The sequence below is a fragment of the Anolis carolinensis genome, chromosome 4 (genome assembly GCF_035594765.1).
Source record: "Anolis carolinensis isolate JA03-04 chromosome 4, rAnoCar3.1.pri, whole genome shotgun sequence".
In the NCBI taxonomy this organism is placed as follows: Eukaryota; Metazoa; Chordata; class Lepidosauria; order Squamata; family Dactyloidae; genus Anolis; species Anolis carolinensis.
The window spans coordinates 223095853-223117958 of NC_085844.1; positions in this window are offsets into that span (position 1 = coordinate 223095853).

Sequence of the window (22106 nt, forward strand, 5' to 3'; positions counted from 1 at the left end):
GCTCCTGGAGTTTGCAATACAAAGGAATGCTGAAACTAAGACAAGTCAAACACGCATTCTCGACTTTAAGAGAGCTGACTTCCAAAAAATGAAGGAATTACTGAGCGGCATTCCATGGACACCAATATTAAAAAACAAGGGAGTTAAGGATGGATGGGAGTTTTTCAAAAGTGAAATACTCAAGGCGCAAATGCAAACAGTGCCAACAAAGAAGAAAAATAAGACAAGTGCAAAGAAGCCAGAATGGATGTCCAAAGAACTTCTAACTGAGCTAAAGCTCAAAAGTGACATGCACAAGAAGTGGAAAAGGGGAGAAATCACCAAAGAAGAATTCAAACGTATAGCCAACACCTGTAGGGAAAAGGTTCGCAAGGCTAAAGCACAAAATGAGCTCAGGCTTGCCAGGGACATAAAAAACAACAAAAAAGGCTTTTTTGCTTACGTTGGTAGAAAAAGGAAGAAAAAGGAGGCGATAGGGCCTCTGCAAGGAGAAGATGGGGTGATGGCGACAGGGGACAGGGAAAAGGCAGAACTGCTCAATGCCTTCTTTGCCTCGGTCTTCTCACAAAAAGAAAGCCATCTTCTACCTCAGCAACATGGAATGCACGAAGGATTGGGGGAAATCCAACCCCAAATAGGGAAACAAGTTGTCCAGGAACACCTGGCCTCTCTAAACGAATTCAAGTCCCCAGGGCCGGATCAGCTACATCCAAGAGTATTGAAGGAATTAGCGGAAGTTATTTCAGAACCGCTGGCAATTGTCTTCGAGAGTTCTTGGAGAACGGGAGAAGTCCCAGCAGATTGGAGGAGGGCGAATGTGGTCCCTATCTTCAAGAAGGGAAAAAAGAACGACCCAAACAATTACCGTCCGGTCAGCCTCACATCGATACCAGGCAAGATTCTGGAAAAGATCATCAAGGAAGTGGTCTGCGAACACTTAGAAACAAATGCGGTCATTGCTAATAGTCAACACGGATTTACCAAAAACAAGTCATGCCAGACTAATCTGATCTCTTTTTTCGATAGAGTTACGAGTTGGGTCGATACAGGGAATGCTGTGGATGTAGCCTACCTGGATTTCAGTAAGGCCTTCGACAAAGTCCCCCACGACCTTCTGGCAAATAAACTAGTAAAATGTGGGCTAGACAAAACTACAGTTAGGTGGATCTGCAATTGGCTAAGCGAACGAACCCAAAGGGTGCTCACTAATGCGTCATCTTCATCATGGAAAGAAGTGACAAGTGGAGTGCCGCAGGGCTCCGTCCTGGGCCCGGTTCTGTTCAACATCTTTATTAACGACTTAGACGAAGGGTTAGAAGGCACGATCATCAAGTTTGCAGATGACACAAAACTGGGAGGGATAGCTAACACTCCAGAAGACAGGAGCAGAATTCAAAACGATCTTGACAGACTAGAGAGATGGGCCGAAACTAACAAAATGAAGTTCAACAGGGACAAATGCAAGATACTTCATTTCGGCAGAAAAAATGGAAATCAAAGATACAGAATGGGGGACACCTGGCTTGACAGCAGTGTGTGCGAAAAAGACCTTGGAGTCCTCGTGGACAACAAGTTAAACATGAGCCAACAATGTGATGCAGCAGCTAAAAAAGCCAACGGGATTCTGGCCTGCATCAATAGGGGTATAGCGTCTAGATCCAGGGAAGTTATGCTCCCCCTCTATTCTGCCTTGGTCAGACCACACCTGGAATACTGTGTCCAATTTTGGGCACCACAGTTGAAGGGAGATGTTGACAAGCTGGAAAGCGTCCAGAGGAGGGCGACTAAAATGATTAAGGGTCTGGAGAACAAGCCCTATGAGGAGCGGCTTAAAGAGCTGGGCATGTTTAGCCTGCAGAAGAGAAGGCTGAGAGGAGACATGATAGCTATGTACAAATACGTGAAGGGATGTCATAGGGAGGAGGGAGCAAGCTTGTTTTCTGCTGCCCTGCAGACTAGGACACGGAACAATGGCTTCAAACTACAGGAAAGGAGATTCCACCTGAACATCAGGAAGAACTTCCTCACTGTGAGGGCTGTTCGACAGTGGAACTCTCTCCCCCGGGCTGTGGTGGAGGCTCCTTCCTTGGAGGCTTTTAAGCAGAGGCTGGATGGCCATCTGTCGGGGGTGCTTTGAATGCGATTTCCTGCTTCTTGGCAGGGGGTTGGACTGGATGGCCCATGAGGTCTCTTCCAACTCTACTATTCTATGATTCTATGAGCTGGGATTACCATGTCTTTTGTGGCCAAGTTTTGTGGGTTTTGGGTGTTTAGTTTTTCTGTTTACCTTAAAGCAGAAATGGTCAGAACATTTTTATACAGATAAATTTTGTACATATTTTCTCTAATGGGTACAGCTATTGAAAATTAAAATCCTCTTTTCCATAGATGTTCCCAATTCTCCAAATCAATATTTTTCCCCAGATGTTTGGCCAACAAAATCATAGACTTTTTCTTCAGTTATCCACTAAGTTGTACTCTAAGATATATTTATATAGTCTGGCAATTAATCCCTTATTCCCATTCTCAGAAATGTCCTCCAACACCAATTTTCTTTTGCAGAACCCTACGCTAGTGTCTTTCATAAACTGATCATGTAATTGACAATAACAAAACCAGTCATTTATCCCTCTCTCTTATCTCCCTTTTAATTTCAGTTAGCTCTTTTTCTTTGATAAAGTACTCCCTTTAAGTTCATATTTCTTCATTAAATTCTGATCTTAGTACTGGTTTTAGATGCAGCCATAAAGGCCTCTAGACGGCTGAGAAGATAGCATCTTCAGTTTGGTCATGGGATTGCAAAATGTGACATCTTTTAAGCTGTGGAATAGCACTGAGTGGATTACTACCCATGACTGCCAATGGTGAAATTTGTTAATTAGAACTATTACCTACTATTACAGGATAACTGAGAAGTAGGAAAATCCTTATACCTACAGTGAAGAAAGCAGAAGAAGCCTTCGCATATACCTTCGTTGCTGCTTGTTTAATTGCTCTTGGCACAGAAGCAAATTGCCGCTGCCAACAAGGATGGGATGCCAATCAACAATGTCACGCTTTAATGATGCTGATTAAGGCAGGCCTGCCTCCGCCATTGCTTCCCATTGCTTATTGGGGAAAATAGGGATTTTCCCTTCCTCTGTGCTTGTGAGTTCCAATAACAAAGAACTTCGCTGGCTAAAACTCCCATATCTCCTTCTCTAATATTCTTAATTTTCAAACTTTCCCATTTGTAAAATGAAAGTTACAGGATGAGTAGAAATGGAAAATGGATGTTCATGTGTACTGCAGCTTCTTGAATATTTGAACTGAAACATGCCATGCTTTCTTGCAAGCCTCCTTTTATGATGTATAATATAATGACAGGTTTAGGATCTTTTATCTGGGAATTCCAAAATCCAAAATACAGGGTGTTTGAAAAAGAACTCCCTAGTTTTAACTTAAAACACATTAAAACTAGGGAGTTCTTTTTCAAACACCCTGCACTCTGAAATCCAAATGGGCCATATAAATGGCTGAGATAATGACACCTTTGCTTTCTGATGGGTTACTGTATACAAACTTTGTTTCATTCATAAAATTATTTAAAATATTTTATAAAGGTACTTTCAAACTATGTGTATAAGATCTATATGAAACATAAATGAATTTCATTTTTAAACTTGGGTGTCATTTTCAAAATATGCATACTTTATCTCATTAGGTGTGCATATGCTAATCCAGATATTCCAAAATAATCCCAAATTCAAAATGATATTGGAAAAGGGATACTCAATATATAATATATTTATATGTATCAGTATTTTGGTATATTATTATAATATAATAGACAGAAAAGGGAATGGGAGAAATGGGGATAACTTCTAAGTAGTGCAAGAGAGAGAAAAAACTTGCTCCTGGTATAAATGATCTCGTTGTAGATCCTGCCTCCCCATTTGCTCAGCACAACTTATCAGATAAATAGCTGAGGAAAGATAAAAAGAAAATGACTTAAATTAGTAGGACTCCAACCTGAATGCCTGCTTCCTTATCAAAGAAATGCTGGCTGAGGCCTTGGAGGGTGTATTTTACTGGGGGCTGCAGTATGCGTGCGGTTGGAGCACAAAACTTGCCTCATCAGGTAATTGAGTTCCATCCTGCCGCTGGGGTATGTCAAGATACACAGAGAAAATGATGCTTTTTGTGTCCATAAAACAAGAGTTCAAGGGGGCCTTTTAACACAGGGATCATAGCCAGAAAAAGTGAAAAAAATGTTTTCAATGTCAAAATATGCAGGAGGAGGAAGAGGGGAAAATTTCCCCCTCTCTTAGCCTCAAATAATGATGCTTAGCTTTAAGCAGGAGGTGAATGTTGCAAAAGACCAGACAAAGGGTAATAATTAACGGTGAGACATGACATAGGTGAAGTGGCTCTTTCTGCTTCAGAGAAAAACAAGACACAAAGAGGTGGGGTGAATCTCCATTTTTTGCATGCTGGTTTCAAGCTGACATTTAAAACAATGTAAAAGACATTCTTGTATCTCAGACCACACAGTTATAAAACTAGACTTTTCCATATCTGATATAGAATCAAGCTGAATTGTACCTCCAGAATGACACTGAACAATGATATGGGATAACAAAAGACACAATTCTGTTCTAAGTTAAATATATCTAAATAAGGAACATCAGGTGAAATATCAGCAACATTTATTGCAGTGAGACAGGGCCGGCCGGAGATATTTTTTGATGTAAAGCGGGGGTGCTGAAAAGCGCCTCCGCCACCGGCGCCCTGGCCCCGCCCAGCGTGCCCTGGCCCCGCCTCCCACGCTGCGTGGGAGGCGGGGCCAGGGCGAATAGTGAGGGGGCGGGGCCAGAGTTGGCCCCGCCCCCCGTGCCCTGGCCCCGCCTCCCACGCAGCGTGGGAGGCGGGGCCAGGGCACGCTGGGCGGGGGGGCGGGGCCAGAGTTGGCCCCGCCTCCCACGCTACCCCCGCTCGCCCGTCTGGCCTTTTGTAGCAGGCCAGACTCAGCGGAGGTTTCTCCAGGCCGCGATTGCGGCCTGGAGGAACCTCCGCTGAGTCTGGCCTGCTACAAAAGGCCAGACGGGCGAGCGGGGGTAACGTGGGAGGCGGGGCCAGCTCTGACGCCGCTCCCCCCCCCCCCGCCCAGCGTGCCTTGGCCCTGCCTCCCACGCAACGTGGGAGGCGGGGCCAGGGCACGCTGGGCGGGGGGGCGGCGTCAGAGCTGGCCCCGCCTCCCACGTTACCCCCGCTCGCCCGTCTGGCCTTTTGTAGCAGGCCAGACTCAGCGGAGGTTTCTCCAGGCCGCGATTGCGGCCTGGAGGAACCTCCGCTGAGTCTGGCCTGCTACAAAAGGCCAGACGGGCGAGCGGGGGTAACGTGGGAGGCGGGGCCAGCTCTGACGCCGCTCCCCCCCCCCCCGCCCAGCGTGCCTTGGCCCTGCCTCCCATGCAACGTGGGAGGCGGGGCCAGGGCACGCTGGGCGGGGGGGGCGGCGTCAGAGCTGGCCCCGCCTCCCACGTTACCCCCGCTCGCCCGTCTGGCCTTGTGTAGCAGGCCAGACTCAGCGGAGGTTTCTCCAGGCCGCGATTGCGGCCTGGAGGAACCTCCGCTGAGTCTGGCCTGCTACAAAAGGCCAGACGGGCGAGCGGGGGTAACGTGGGAGGCGGGGCCAGCTCTGACGCCGCTCCCCCCCCCCCCGCCCAGCGTGCCTTGGCCCTGCCTCCCACGCAACGTGGGAGGCGGGGCCAGGGCACGCTGGGCGGGGGGGGCGGCGTCAGAGCTGGCCCCGCCTCCCACGTTACCCCCGCTCGCCCGTCTGGCCTTGTGTAGCAGGCCAGACTCAGCGGAGGTTTCTCCAGGCCGCGATTGCGGCCTGGAGGAACCTCCGCTGAGTCTGGCCTGCTACAAAAGGCCAGACGGGCGAGCGGGGGTAACGTGGGAGGCGGGGCCAGCTCTGACGCCGCTCCCCCCCCCCCCCGCCCAGCGTGCCTTGGCCCTGCCTCCCACGCAACGTGGGAGGCGGGGCCAGGGCACGCTGGGCGGGGGGGCGGCGTCAGAGCTGGCCCCGCCTCCCACGTTACCCCCGCTCGCCCGTCTGGCCTTGTGTAGCAGGCCAGACTCAGCGGAGGTTTCTCCAGGCCGCGATTGCGGCCTGGAGGAACCTCCGCTGAGTCTGGCCTGCTACAAAAGGCCAGACGGGCGAGCGGGGGTAACGTGGGAGGCGGGGCCAGCTCTGACGCCGCTCCCCCCCCCCGCCCAGCGTGCCTTGGCCCTACCTACCAAATGTAGAGGTGAACATGGACTGTGTATCACCTCAGTGAATGCTGACCAATACCAAAGAGCAGGAATGTACATAGAATATTCAATTCACAGATGGTATAAAGCCTGTGCCATCAATATAGCAAAGTGGAAACTTTGAATCAGGGTAAGAACTGCCAAAGGTAGTAAATCTCACTGCAGGGCCGGCCCCACTCATGCGGCAGCTGACGCCGCCGCCTCGGGCGCAGGCCCGGGGGGGCGCCGTCAGGCTGGGCGGGAGGCGGGGCACCGCCCTGACGGTGCCCCGCCTCCCGCCCAGTGCGCCCTGGCCCGTCTGGCCTGCTAGAAAAGGCCAGACGGGCGAGCGGGAGTAGCGTGGGAGGCGGGGCCAGCTCTGACGCCGCTCCCCCCCCCGCCCAGCGTGCCTTGGCCCCGCCTCCCACGCTGCGTGGGAGGCAGGGCCAAGGCACGCTGGGCGCTGGGGGGGAGCGGCGTCAGAGCTGGCCCCGCCTCCCACGCTACTCCCGCTCGCCCGTCTGGCCTTTTCTAGCAGGCCAGACGGGCCAGGGCGCACTGGGCGGGAGGCGGGGCACCGTCAGGGCGGTGCCCCGCCTCCCGCCCAGCCTGACGGCGCCCCCCCGGGCCTGCGCCCGAGGCGGCGGCGTCAGCTGCCGCATGAGTGGGGCCGGCCCTGCAGTGAGATTTACTACCTTTGGCAGTTCTTACCCTGATTCAAAGTTTCCACTTTGCTATATTGATGGCACAGGCTTTATACCATCTGTGAATTGAATATTCTATGTACATTCCTGCTCTTTGGTATTGGTCAGCATTCACTGAGGTGATACACAGTCCATGTTCACCTCTACATTTGGTAGGTAGGTTACTGATACCTCAATACCTGGGTACTGTATTTCAAAGGTGAAGGTGCTTAGCAGGATACTAGGATCAGGCCTGTAGCGAGGGGGCGGTTTTAGGGGTTCAACCCCCCCCCCCCCAAATTTTTCAGGTTATAAAAAAAACCTGGTTTACTCATGAATTTTAACTGGTTAACCAAATCCCCATGCTAAGTCTATGAGACGCAAAACATTAAGAGTCCCTCCAGGCACTATTTCAAGCAGATATTGACAGGTTTGTGGCGGGGAGAGGTGTGTGCTAGGGGTTCAAACCCCCCCGAAATTTTCAAAACCCCTCCCGAAATTTTTTTCTGGCTACGGCCCTGACTAGGATAGTAGCTCCCAACTCCTGGGATGTTATGGTTGAGCCTTCAGGCTCCGGTAATAGAAGAAGGGGTCATAAGACTCCTTGAGAGTCAGACTCTTTCGAGGAGCGTGAAAGAAAACGGCTCCGGGATTTGTTTACAGACCCGACAGATGAGGACTCATTTGAGGGTTTTTCTGAGGGTTTGGAGGAAGAGATGGCCAGCTCGGAGGAGGATGACATGGAATGGACTCGTGTGAGGGAGGATTTGGGTGTTGGGGAAACAGGCAATGAAAGCATGGGAGGTGATTGGTGGGTTGCAGGATCAGACCCATGGACTGGCTGGAGGGATGGAGCGGGATCCACAGCTGGGGATGCTGTGGGGCGTAGTCAAAGGTGCTTAAGCTCTGATGAGGATGATGATGTTGGGGCACCTGGAATTGGGATGGCAGCTGACAGCGATGATGAGCTTGAACTGGGATAAATTGGGGTTTGGGACCAATGTCTAATTGCGTTGGGCAAGGTAATCTGGATGGACGCTTGGGCTTTTGTTGGGGAACTTCCTGAAGACGGGTGTGATTCGTTACTGGATACGTAAGTTTACCAAGGACACTGGGCATCGACGGCGGGAGGAACTGTGCGGGGTTTTTCTCTGTGCAACTTGTGTTTAATCTCGATAGCTTGGACCTCCGTCGTCTTTTTGACGGGCAATATCTACTCGCACTGGATTGACGCTGGACTGACTGACTTCGATTCCGGATTATCCCTTCTGCTGGCTATCGGTGAGACCTTTGGATTTCTAGACGACTACGCTTGGCTATTGACCTCTGGACCGGATTGGGACCCTGCTGACTGCCGTTACCCTGACTGCTGAGCCTGGACCTGGATATCGTTGGCCGCTGAACCTTAAACTGAATCCTGACCACGACCACGCTTTTCGTTTGCTGCAGGAAGGAATAAACAAGCCTGGTTTATTCTCCTGCTGTTTCTGAGTAGCAGAGAGGAATCTGCTACCAGTCTGTTGTTTACATTCTGACTCCTGTTGATCCTCTTTTGTTTGCATTGTTTGCCAGGCTGAAGTAAGCACTTTTGATTTAATCCGGATTATACTTCTGTTTAACCTGGTTTATCCCTTTGAATCGTTTAAGCTCAAACTGAGTTGTTTTTTGTTACTTATCACACTGAAGTCAAGTGTTTGCCCTGTTCTTTGTCTCCTACGAGCGTTTTTAGTTCTGTAACCTCAATAAACTGAGTTTAGTTTTACTCGCTGGCGTTCTGTCTTTGACATGGGATGTGAAGAACACACATGTATCCTGTGTTTTAATCTCTGTTCTGTGTATTTTAATATGTATTTTATAGAAATATGTTTTAATATGTATCTTTTATAGAAATACATTTAATATGTTCATTATAGAATTTCTACAATGTTTATGTGTTTTAACTATGCTGTAACCTGCCTTGAGGCACAAGGAGACACGAGTAAGAAATAAAATTATTATTATTATTATTATTATTATTATTATTATTATTATTGGATTGTTGTGAGTTTTCCGGGATGTATGGCCATGTTGCAGAAGCATTCTCTCCTGACATTTCACCCACATCTATGGCAGGCATCCTCAGAGGTTGTGAGGTCTGTTGGAAACTAGGCAAGTGTGGTTTATATATCCGTAGAAAGTCCAGGTTGGAAAAAAGAACTCTTGCCTGTTTGAAACAAGTGTGAATGCTGCAAATGGCCAGCTTGATTAGCATTTAATGGTCTTGCAGATTCAAAGCCCTGCTGATTTTTGCCTCAGGGAATCCTTTGTTGGGAGGCGTTAGTTGGCTTTGATTTTTTTTGTCTGCAATTCCTGTTTTCTGAATGTTGTCCTTTATTTACTCTCCTGATTTTAGAGTTTTTTTAATAATGGTAGCCAGATTTTGTTCGTTTTTATGGTTTTCTTCTTTTTGTTGAAATTGTCCACATGCTTGTGGATTTCAATGGCTTTTCTATGTAGTCTGACATGGAGTAGCCATGAGAAGCCCTCTCAGCCCAGTCATAGCAAATTTCGATATGGAACACTTTGAAAAACAAGCTCTGGAAACAGCAATAAAAAGCCCACTATATGGTTCAGATATGTAGATGACACCTTCACTATTTGGAGCCATGGAGAAGATGAACTGTTTCTGGACCACCTCAACAGCATCCACCCAAACATCCAATTCACCATGAAAATGAAGGAAAACTGCCATTTCTTGATGTCCTAGTTATCCGCAAACCCAATCAACAATTGGGTCACATAGTTTACACACATGGATAGATACCTACATAAAAACTCCAACCATCACCCAAGTCAAAAAAGAAGCACAAAGCCCTGACAGACCATGCACAAAGAAATCCACCTCCTCCAAGGTGAACTAAACCACCTAAACTGGGCTCTCCAGGCCAATGGATACTCCACCACAGACATCAGAAGAGCTGCAAGGCCAAGAACAAGTCATGAGAGTAAAGACAAAGATCCGCCCAGAGTAAAACTGTTCTTATGATACATCAAAGCAACTACTAACTGCATAGGGAAGCTGATGAAGCTGGTGAAATAAAGGGAAATGATTACATGCTTGATCATACTGAGGTATAAATATTCAATAGTATTCTTATACGTAAGGAGAAGTCAAAGGTGGGGATTCATGGGTGGGAATGGGGATGTGGCGGGACTGGGGAAAAATACTTTTATTTTTATTGTGGAATATCAAGATTGTATATTTCTGTGTGTGTGTGTTCCACAATAAAATAATAATAATAACAATAATAATACAGTAGAGTCTCAATTATCCAAGCTAAATGGGCCAGTAGAAGCTTGGATAAGCGAATATCTTGGATAATAAGGAGGGATTAAGGAAAAACCTATTAAACATCAAATTAGGTTATGATTTTACAAATTAAGCACCAAAATTTCATGTTATACAACAAATTTGACAGAAAAAGTAGTTCAATACACAGTAGTGTTATGTAGTAATTACTGTATTTACGAATTTAGCACCAAAATAGCACGATATATTGAAAACATTGACTACAAAAATGGCTTGGATTATCCAGAGACTTGGATAAGCGAGGCTTGGATAAGTGAGACTCTACTGTAATAATAAATAAAATAAAATAAAATAAAGAAACACAACCTACAAACGATCTACAGACCTGCAAAGAAAATCCAACAAATTCTACATTCAGCAAAGGACAAGAGGGATCCTCTCACCTCTGCAGGAGTCTACCGTATACCAGCTGTGGACAAGTCTACATAGGGACCACCTGTGGAACTGCTACATTCATGAGCAGTTTGTGGGCTTTGAGTCAAATTTCAGGTTAAAAAATATTGAAAATTGCCCCCCAAATTCAAAAAGTGAAGAGAAGGGTCCAAGAGCTGTACTTAGGGGATTCCAAGAACCACATTGCTTTTGTGAAAGGTGCATACAATTACTTGGAAAGTTTTAGAAATTGATAAAATGTTGGAATTCCATGAAATCCAAATTAGCACTCCTTTTTTTCCACTCTTAAGCAATGAATATCCAGCTTCTGTTTAAAGGCATCTAAATAAGGAGAGTCCACCAACCCCTGATGAAGTCTGGCCCACTGTTGAACATCTCTTAGAGTAAAGTTTAGATGGAATTTATTTTCTTGGAATTTGAATCCGTTGGTTCATGTTCAAGTCTCTGGAGAAGCAGAAAATAAACTCACTGCATCTTCTACATGACATCTCTTCAGATATTTAAAGATAGCTATCATGTCACCTTTCATTCTGCTTTTCTCCAAGGCAAATCCAGCAGGGTTAATTGCTATGCCTTTAGCCATTCATTCTAGAGCTAAACCAATTATCAGTCTGTGCTTCTCATACAATGCTTTTTCAACAAAGAACAGAATTGAACCCCATGCAATGACTTCAAGCTCCTACATACCAGTAGTTGAGTATCTGCTCACCCAAGATCATGTAAAGGATAGATCCTGGCTTCAAGAATGACATGAATGTATGATGGTACTGCCAACAGTATGATCAAAATCAATCATTGATTGTACCCAGACTAGGTTTTTTCAGGATGTAAGCCAACCTAGGGCCGTGCGCCCCCCAAACTGCGCCCCCACCCCAAACTTACCAGCAGCGGCGGGCGGCAGCGGCAGCGACCATTGGGTCGCTTGTCGCAGAACAAGCAAGTATTTTGTATTCTCGCAAGATCTCGCGAGATTTCAGCAAGACTTCGCAGAAATCTCACGATATTTTGCGAAATCTCTTGAAATCTCACAAGATTACAAAATACTTCCTTGTTCCACAGTGAGCAACCCAAAGGTTGCTGCCGCTGCCACCGCCGTTTTGAGTGCACCCAGGAAGGGCTGCGCTCAAAGCGGCGGCTTCAGGGGCTTCAATAAAGAACCGGGCCTGATTGTACCTGATGCTTTAAAGATTTCTGTCTTCATATATTCCCACGGTTCTGGATATTTGCATTTACTATCTCATGTTAGCTCATGATTATAGTCAAAGTTTTCCTATTTTGTGGCATTTTATATTTAAGGTCATCTGACGACCTGCATGGTGTAATTTATATTCCTTCCAGATGATCAGTGAATTATATGTACCCCTCCTCCAAAATATTCTTGTAATCACCCCAGCTGTAAACTACTTCCTAACATGTCAGATCTCAGATGCCAAGTGCTTACTTTCTTTTAATGCCAGTGGAGACTTTTACTATCAAGGCCAGACTTTTGAGCCCTTAAGTCTTTTTTAGCAACACATGCTGTCATAAATAGCTATCTACAAGTCCAATTCCATTATGTCTGCTGCATTCCCCTGTCAGATCTCATTGTCACATCCTCTCCGTGATGTTAATCATATTTGTGAAGGATGACCTCCTCTTTTGTAAAGCGGAAGCTTCTGACTGTTACTAGATAGATACGCTACCTGACCACCAGCTCTTTTCCTGGCTCCCAAAAATATTTCTCTATTTACAATCAAAAGGGCTTTACAGTAACTGAGGCGGGAACTAAAATAGTGTATATATGTCCCACCCTCTGCATGCTGGTGGGAAATGTCTAGAACAGTGGTTCTCAACCTGTGGGTCCCCAGGTGTTTTGGCCTTCAAATCCCAGAAATCCTAACAGCTGGTAAACTGGTTGGGATTTCTGGGAGTTGGAGGTCAAAACACCTGGGGACCCACAGGTTGAGAACCACTGGTCTAAAAAGATGCTGTAATCACAGCAGTGGTGACACTAGCAGAAGTTCAGCAAAAATATTATTAAAAAAAACATGTATTGGGTATGCTTATAAAACCACATGATTTGAAGTGTCATTGATAATAATGAGAGCTCTGATCAGAGTGCATGCACATTAAAGGTTCAAAAATGTAAATTAGCGTATTTTTTAGCCTTGTAGGTATATTGATATAATATAAAATATAATGTAAGAAAATGTAACTGTACATGAAATATAATGTACATGTAAACTGGACATACAAAAATCTAACTAACTACAGGGATGTGTATCTTGTTTCCCTAGGCAAAAGAACAACTTAGGCCTGATTCAGATGTGTTAAGATGAGTGGCAAACCTTTATGTATTTAAGTGACCAATGATCTAGCACAGCACATTCATGTAAATTCAAGTGTGAATTCCTTTGTGAAGGTTTAGAAATCCTCTAATAATGCATGAATATGACTTAGTAAATACAGTATTATTATTATTATTAAACTTTATTTGTACCCCGCTAGCATCTCCCGAAGGACTCGATGCGGCTTACAAAGGCCAAGGCCTCAACACACAATATAACAATACAAAACAAAAGGCAAATTAAAACAATTAAAACAGTATAAACAACAAGCAGTAAACAATATGCTAAAACACAATAAAACTGGGCCAGGCCAGAGTAATGGGTACAAGATTAAAAGTGCTGATGTGACAGGTGATATATAAGGCTTATAGGGCAAGTGCAGGGTGCGATATGCAATCTAAGTTCTAATAAAGTGCTTATAGGACTTGGTATTGGAGATTTCCTATTAATCTGGGAAGGCACATTGGAACAGCCAGGTCTTCAAGTTCTTTCTGAAGACTGCCAATGTAGGGGCCTGTCTGAGATCCTTGGGGAGGGTGTTCCAGAGTCGGGGGGCCACCACAGAGAAGGCCCTGTCTCGTGTCCCCACCAACTGCGCTTGCGACGCAGGCGGGATCACGAGCAGGGCCTCTCCAGATGACCGAAGTGAACACGTGGGTTCGTAGACGGAGATGCGGTCACGGAGGTAGGATGGTCCCAAACCGTTCAGGGCTTTGTAGGTAAGCACCTGCACCTTGAATTGGGCTCGGAAAATAAATGGTTGCCAGTGGAGCTCCTTGAACAGGAGGGTTGACCTCTCTCTGTAAGGGGCCCCAGTTAACATCCTGGCTGCCGCTCGTTGGACTAGTTGGAACTTCCGAGCCGTTTTCAAGGGCAGCCCCACGTAGAGCGCATTACAGTAGTCCAGTCTGGAGGTGACCAAGGCATGGACCACCCCGGCCAGATCAGCCTTCGCGAGGTACGGTCGCAGTTGGCGCACGAGTCTCAATTGTGCAAAGGCCCTCCCAGACACCGCCGACGCCTGAGCCTCAAGCGTAAGCTATGAATCCAAGAGGACTCCCAGACTGCGGACCTGTGGCTTCAGGGGGAGTGTAACGCCGTCCAGCACAGGTTGCCACCCTATACCCCGGTCAGGATTACGATCGACCAGGAGGACCTCTGTCTTGTCGGGATTGATCTTCAGCTTGTTCCTCCTCATCTAGATAGACACAGCGGCCAGGCACTCGTCCAGCACCCGGGAGGCCTCCTTGGAATTAGGTGGAAAGGAGTAATAGAGTTGTGCGTCATCTGCATAGAGGTGACACCCAACTCCAAAACTCTGGATGACCTCTCCCAGCGGTTTCATGTAGATGTTAAAGAGCATGGGAGACAGAGTAGAGCCTTGCGGGACCCCACAGCTCAAAGGCCAGGGGTCCGAGCAGGCATCTCCCAGCTTCACCATCTGGGATCGACCCTCCAGGAAGGATCGGAGCCACGACAAAACCGTGCCCCCGAGACCCATCCCAGAGAGTCGTCCCAGAAGGATACCATGATCGATGGTATTGAAAGCCGCCGAGATGTCCAAGAGAACCAACAGGGTCACACTCCCCCTATCCAGCTCTCTACGGAGGTCATCCACCAAGGCGACCAAGGCTGTCTCGGTGCCGTGACCAGGCCTGAAACCAGACTGTGACTGATCTAGGTAGTTGATGTCATCTAGAAAGCCCTGGAGCTGGGAGGCAACCACCCGCTCCAGCACCTTACCCAAGAAAGGGAGGTTGGAGATTGGTCTGAAATTGTTCAGCACCGTGGAGTCAAGGGAAACCTTTTTAAGGAGTGGACGAACCACAGCTTGTTTCAGGTAAGATGGAAAAAACCCCTGCTCCAATGATGCATTAATGATCAACACAAACCAATCAACCAGCCCCCTCCCTGGCCGATTTAATTAGCCAAGACGGGCAAGGGTCCAGAGCCGACGTGGTTGCCCTCACCGCCCCAAGGACCTCCACCACGGTCTCAGGAAGAACAAGCCTAAATGAATCCCACAAAATTGGACAAGCAGACGCCTCAATCACCTCCCCTGGCACTGTGGTGAAATTGGAGTCGAGCTCAAGGCGTATCTGAGCGACTTTGTCCGCAAAATGGTGTGCGAAATCGCGACACCGAGTTGCTGGGTCGTCAAAAGTCTCCTCCACCACAGGTGGCTGAAGGAGTTCCCCAACGACCCGAAACAACTCCAATGATCTATTTGCTGCAGACGCTATACGGGTAGTCATGTAGGACTCCTTGGCTGCCCGTATAGCCACGGTATACGCCCTAAGAGAGGCTGTAGCCCGTGCTCGGTCGGACACGTCCCGAGAACTCCTCCAAGTGCGCTCTAGCCCCCTCCTCGTATGCTTCATCACAGCCTGCCCCCCGGTGAACCAGGGAGACGGCTTGTCATGACGCAATGTGATGGGGCATTCGGGAGCGATCGTATCTATCGCCCTGGTCACTTCCCTGTTATAGAGATCGACCAAGACGTCGACAGGATCGCCAGGCTCCATGGCAGGAAGAACCCCAAGATTCCTCAGGAATCCCTCCGGATCCATCAGTCTCCTGGGGCGGACGATCTTAATTTGTCCTCCACCCCTGCGGAGGTTTAGGGTCGCCGAAAGTCTAAAACTGACCAGATAATGATCAGACCATGACACAGGAAGGGTGTTTTGTTCTTCCACTCTGATCATTCCACCGTCCGCCACAAAAACTAGGTCGAGTGTGTGTCCAGCCTGATGGGTAGGACCAGTTATAATTTGTGATAGCCCCATGGTCGTCATGGCGACCATGAAATCCTGAGCTGCACCAGTCAAAGGGGTCTCAGCATGAATGTTAAAGTCTCCCAGCACCACCAGGTGCTGGGAGACCAAGGCCGAATTGGAGACCACCTCTGCTAGCTCAGTCAGGGAAACTACTGGGTCACGGGGTGGGCGGTACACCAGCAGAAACCCCACGCTATCACGGTTCCCCACCCTCAAGTGGACACACTCAAACCCAGATGCTTGCGGAACAGGGCATCTGGCCACGGCGATGGATTGCCAATAGACAACTGCGACCCCTCCTCCGCGTCCCCCCAGCCTGGCCTGCTGATACACTCCGAAGCCTGGTGGGCACAGCTGAGTGAGATTTACTCCCCCCAGCTCGTCCAGCCAGGTCTCGGTAATGCAAGCCATATCCGCCCCCCCATCCAGGGTCAAGCGGTCTTGCCATTGATGGATCTGGCGTTGATCAGCAAGACCTTAAGGCTAAGGGGACTGCCATGGGGCCTACCACTTCCTACCTTTTCAAGGGTCGCAAGCACTCTGTTGCGCTTCTCCCTAGGGTGTTGGTGACCTGCAAGTCTCCTCCCCCACACGACCTAAATGGTGCCCCCCTCCTCCGGTCCCCCCTCCCCCCTACATGGTTGGGATCTGTGGCTAGTCAACTTTCAGAAGAAGTAAGGCTGGAGTATAGTCTCCCTTGGGCTTCAGGTAGGGATGCTTCCGATGTTAAACTGGAGGGAGAGCCATTGAGGGAACTAAGTGGACTAAACAGGGGAAGTGTTCTTGGGCGGGAAAGTGTGGCTGATTGTGTAGGGACAACTGGGACAGATGGAGTTTCAAATTGGTACAGACCAGGAGGGGGGGCCCTAACCGGGGAGCTATCTGTGGATTTATTACAGGGACCTGATGGAAAAAGGCAAGCAGGTACCACTGTGTCCATAAGGGGGCGAATATGAGGGTCCACAACTACCCTTCTGATGGTGATGCCCCATTTCTTTAGGCAAGATCGCATTGCCAATAGCTCACCAAGCCATAAGTTGTCTTCCGGTGTAATTAAAAGACGCGTGGAGCGGTCAAGTGACTGGTAGTCCTTCCGCAGCCAAGTTATGGCTTTCAATCTTATTTCCCATGGTCTTTTCGATAGGATTTGGGCCAGAGAGTCACAAACCGCCCTCCTAGAGGTCCATCTGCCTCTATTGATCCTTAGGTCAGCAATGTCCACCGCAAAATTGTCTGTCATTAGGAGATGTTGATCCTGAGTAGAAACTGCAGTTGGCTGAGCAATAGGATCTGATGTTAAATTAGCAGTTGTCCTTTGAGTGTCCATAGATGTCGTCCGCCAATCCAAGATGTTTTCATTTCCATACATACCCAACAACCCTCCCCTTCCCTCAGTCATCTCATCATCCATCCCTCCCTCCAACCCGAGATCCAATGAGCCTTTCTCTCCATTTGAGCACAAGTCCTTGGGCAAATCTGCACATAAGGGGTTGTCTGCCCTTGGGAGATCAGATTGCACTGAAGTTCTGGTCATATGGACAAGACCACTGAAGATATGATCCATTTTGTTGTTCAGAATCTTAAGTTGAAGCAACAAAAGATTAAACGATTCTCCCAGGAGGTTGTATAAGTGCGATAGGTCATTCTTCACACGTGACTCTGTTTCAGCCATTCCTATGTCTATCACAAATACCACTTAAACTACCAGCACTACTCCACACTTACCAATCAGTCACTCCTCCAGACTTTTCACAACATCCCACACCCCACACTCTCATCATTCTTCACAATTTCCCTCACCAATCAAAACTAACCTTCACACTCTCTCATCGACAAACACAAACACTCCTGGGCTCACTTCATACAGATCACCTCTCTGAGCTGAGTCCTATGCTATCTATCTCCTTTGCATTATACTAACCTATCTATTTCCTGTTATAAATCCTGTCACACTCAACAACCAACACATACAGTAACATACAACATACAGCCAACTATATCTACCCAATAGCTAATCAGAAAAGGGAAAGAAAAAGACAAATAAAATAAAACTAAAATAAAATAAAAGAAAGAGGCAAGATGGTGACAAGGGATCCTGGTGTGGGCCAAAAGGCTTCCACCCCTTCCTGACAGGCAGGCCCGACGTGGCGAAAACCGGCTGTGTCTTCACCCCCTGCCCAATTGGGGGCAGCGATGTGTAGATTTCGGCCTGGAGCTCTTCAACCCCTTCCCAACGGGCAAAGGGGCCCACTGGAGTGGCGATCCACTGGCTCTCCCTCCCAATGGGCCGATGACGATCCCAGGCCAGCCAGCTCACTCCTCCCGGGCCGGTGAGGGGACAATGGCGGCCTAGAGGCACAGACCGCCCCACAAGGCCGCAACCATCTCGCTCTCCCAATTCACCCCCTCCCAAGATGGTGTGGGAGGGAGCAGCAGCAACTCGGCCAGATAGTTCTTCGTCCCCCTTCCCCAGGTGGTAAAAAGGGGGGGGGGCGATGGAATAGCCCCTTTTCTCACCCACTCGCAAGGGAGAAAGGCCAGCTGGAGGCGAAACCTGGCACGATGGGTCACGGCTGGGTCGCCTTTCGTTCTCTCCCGCGTTGGTCAGGGAGAGAGAGACAGTGGCAGCAGCAGCTCTTCGGCCCCCTCCCAGATGATAAAAGAGGGCCCAATGGGTTAGTCCAAGCCGGAACTAGCTCCCCCCAGATTGGCGAGGGGGAGCGAGCAGCCCGGCGGCACGGCTCGGCAAACAGGCCGCAGCTTGGCTCGTCCACTGTGCTAGTAAAGTTTTACAGCACGGCTTCTGGTCTTTTTCAATTTGTCAGGTGCCCTGACAGATCAGGAAGATTTTCTTGTCCGATTTGCAGCAGGATGAAGGCTGCAAGCCAAGGATTCCAGCAGATTGTGATTTATCCCCGCTGATGTTAACGAGGTCGCTGTTGCCTTGTCGCCATCTTGTTATACAACAAGCCTTTTCACATGTATTTATTTTTTCGTGTCAAAAGCATTGTACAACTAATACATTTCAAATAATGGAAATTAAAAAAAGAAGAAATCACAAGCAACTAAATAGTTTTGGACCAAAAGCGGGCAACAGCAACCGCATTGTCTGTAGCTTTAAACAACTCCTCCTCCGTGCATGAGGCAGGGCATTGTGGGCAAGCATACATATGCGGAGTTGTTTGTTCAGCTCCACAGTCACACAAGGTGGAGGATTCCTCCAGGTAGTGCCACCTTGCCAAGTTGTCTTTTGATCTGCCCACTCCGCTTCTGAGTCTGTTCAGGGACTTCCAAGTTGCCCATTCTTGGTTTGCCCCTGGAGGACGACCCTCTTGGGGGGTCATCCAGTTAGAATTGCCAGGTTTAGCTGCCCAGAGGGTCACCCTTGCTGTTGCTGGAGGAACATCAAGAGGAGTGGTGGTTCTCATGAAGCCCTTCCTTGATTTGAGTCTGGTGGGAGGAGGGTGATAGCCATGCAGTGAGTGGCTTTCACAATGTTCGACCTTTTTTCTCTCACCGTTAGCAGCAACTTCCCGTCGCACGTCAGGAGGGGCAATGCCAGCTAACTTGTAGAGTTTATCAACAGGTGTAGGTTTAAGGCATCCTGTGATGATTCTGCATGTTTCATTCAGTGCTATGTCCACCTGCTTTGCATGGGCAGACTTGTGCCAGACAGGACAGGCATACTCTGCAGTTGAGAAAGACAAGGCCAGGGCTGATGTTCTTATTCCTTGTGGGTCTGCACCCCATGCGCTGCCAGTCAGTTTCCGCAGGATGTTATTGTGTGCAGCTACTTTGTGCTTGGTGTTCATGCAGTGTTTCCTATATGTTAGTGTTCGGTCTAAGGTGACACCAAGGTATTTAGGATGGAAACAGTGTTCGAGTTCTTGGCCTTCCCAAGTAACTTTCAGTTTCCTGTTGGCTTCGCGGTTACGTAAGTGGAAAGCACACACTTGTGTCTTGGCAGGGTTAGGCTTCAGGTGGTTCTCTTTGTAGTAGCTGGAGAGATCTTTCAAGGCATTGGTGAGTTGCTTTTCAACTGTTTCAAAATCTTTTGCTTGTGTTGTAAGGCCAAGGTCATCAGCATATATAAAGCTCTTTGTGAGTGGTGGTTGTGGCTGATCGTTCATGAAGATATTAAATAAGGTTGGTGCAAGAACGCTGCCTTGGGGTAAACCATTCTTTTGCCTCCTCCATCTGTTTTTCTGGCCCTGAAACTCCACATAGAAGCTGTGGTTTTCTAAGAGGGTCTGGACAGTTTTTGTAAAGTCAAAGTCCCGGGTGATATGGTAGACTTTTTGCAGCATGTGTCATAGGTTGCCGTAAGGTCCACAAAGACTGTTCCCGTGATGCAGCCTTTCTCATAGCCTTCCTCGATATGTTCAGTCAGATGAAGAATTTGACCTGTACAGTTTTTCCCTGGTCTGAAACCTGCTTGTTGTGCAATAAGCTTGGGTTCGATAACAGGTCCTAGTCGATTTAATAGCATCCTCTCATAGACTTTATATAGATGACATAAGAGGGAGATTGGTCGATAGTTCCTGGCATTGGAGGCATCTTTACCAGGTTTTAAAATGGCAATTATCTTAGTTTTCCTCCATGCTCTGGGAATCTGTTTGTGTGCCAGGCATTGATTGTAGAATTTCAAAAGCCAGTTTTCAGCTTTGGGGCCCAAGTGTTTGATTTGCTCCATCATCAGGTCATCTAGGCCAGGTGCTTTACCAGTCTTACATCGCTTGATGGCTTCTCTGAGTTCTTTTAGGTTTAGAGGAGAAGACAACTGGTGGGTTTCAAGTTCTGGCACCCTGTTGATTTTCATCTTTATTCTGCTGCAGTTGGTTTTCCCATTCTGAATTAGCTGGTGAGCTATCTGATCTGGTGTCACGTTCGCGTGTCCAGGGTTGACCAGAGGGTCACTATCCAGGCATCTCAGCAATTGCCAGGCTTTTCGGCTACTCTTGGACATGTCCAGGTTCTCAAGCAGCTCTATCCAATGGTCTTTCTTAACATTAGCTAAGGCTGTAGATAGTTTTTGGCCTGCTGCTATAGTCCCATCACTGTATGGGTGCTCTTGAAATAATCTGAGATATTCTTGTAGTTGATTTAGTGATTCTTCATTTAGGCCTGGTAGGTAGCTTGTGCGACAGCCTCTAGGGATTGAGAGCCTTGAGGATCTTTTCACAGCTTCTACGAACAGGTCATAATTTTCTATAGAAGGTTCTATATCAGAAATAGCAGCTTCCAAGGTCTCTGTAAACTTTGTCCAGTTAGCTTTATTGAAGTTATATCTTCTGCGGAATGGGACACTTTTCAGTCTTACAGCTGCATATGCTACGCAGCATATTGGTCTGTGTTGTGTGTTAGGTATTGGGTTTAATACCCTTTTGGTGCATTGGTGGCTTATGCTTTCCTTTACAAAAATCAGATCAGGGTTATAACCAGCTTCCATCGGCCGCTATTAAATGGTGGTGGTAATTGACTGTCATGAAGGAGGCTCATTCTACTATTGTCGGCCCACGTTAGAACTGCTTCGCCATTTCTATCATCTTCGTCATAGCCCCAGACACAGCTGTATATCATGTATATTTTCACATGTATATCAGATATTTTCCATTTCTGTCCTTATAAACCACATTATTCTTCAATGTTTCAAATACATTTTTATTTATGATGAATATGTAACTAGGATATATTTTTTTCTGAAATGTGGTCAAAGTTGCTACCTAAAGTACATGTATGGAAAGCTCTAAGATTGTAATGTTCTGCCTTATCATCTATAATTAGAATTGCATAAGTCATAATAATAGTCTAGTCTTCCGTTTTACCTGTTAGCTATGCTGTGTTGCAGTGTCTGAACTCAAAGTCATCCATAGCTGTTTTTTTTTTTAAAAAAAAAATCATGTCTTCCACCTCCTGCTTCTGGGAATTAGATGCAGATTATCTGAAATGATTCTGCAGGATGTCTCCAGAATGCTGGATAGTCCAGTGGGAATTTCAGTTCATAGGAAAGCTATATGAGTAGATTTCTGTATAACATGACTTCTAGAACAAACAAATAAGGCTGGCAAAATCCACAACTCTGAAAGGTAAATTTCTACACTTCATCTATTAAAGGCTCATTGTGATCAAACCTGCAATTTTCCAATCAAGAACTTCAAACAGAGTAATAATTTAGCTTCCATTAAAATAAAACAAAATAATCTCATAATTTTCTGGTTATAAAATCCTCATCCCTTTGAAGGATCATTATTTCAGAAGAACAGAATATAGGACTGGACCATGTGTGAGAGTATTTCCAAGG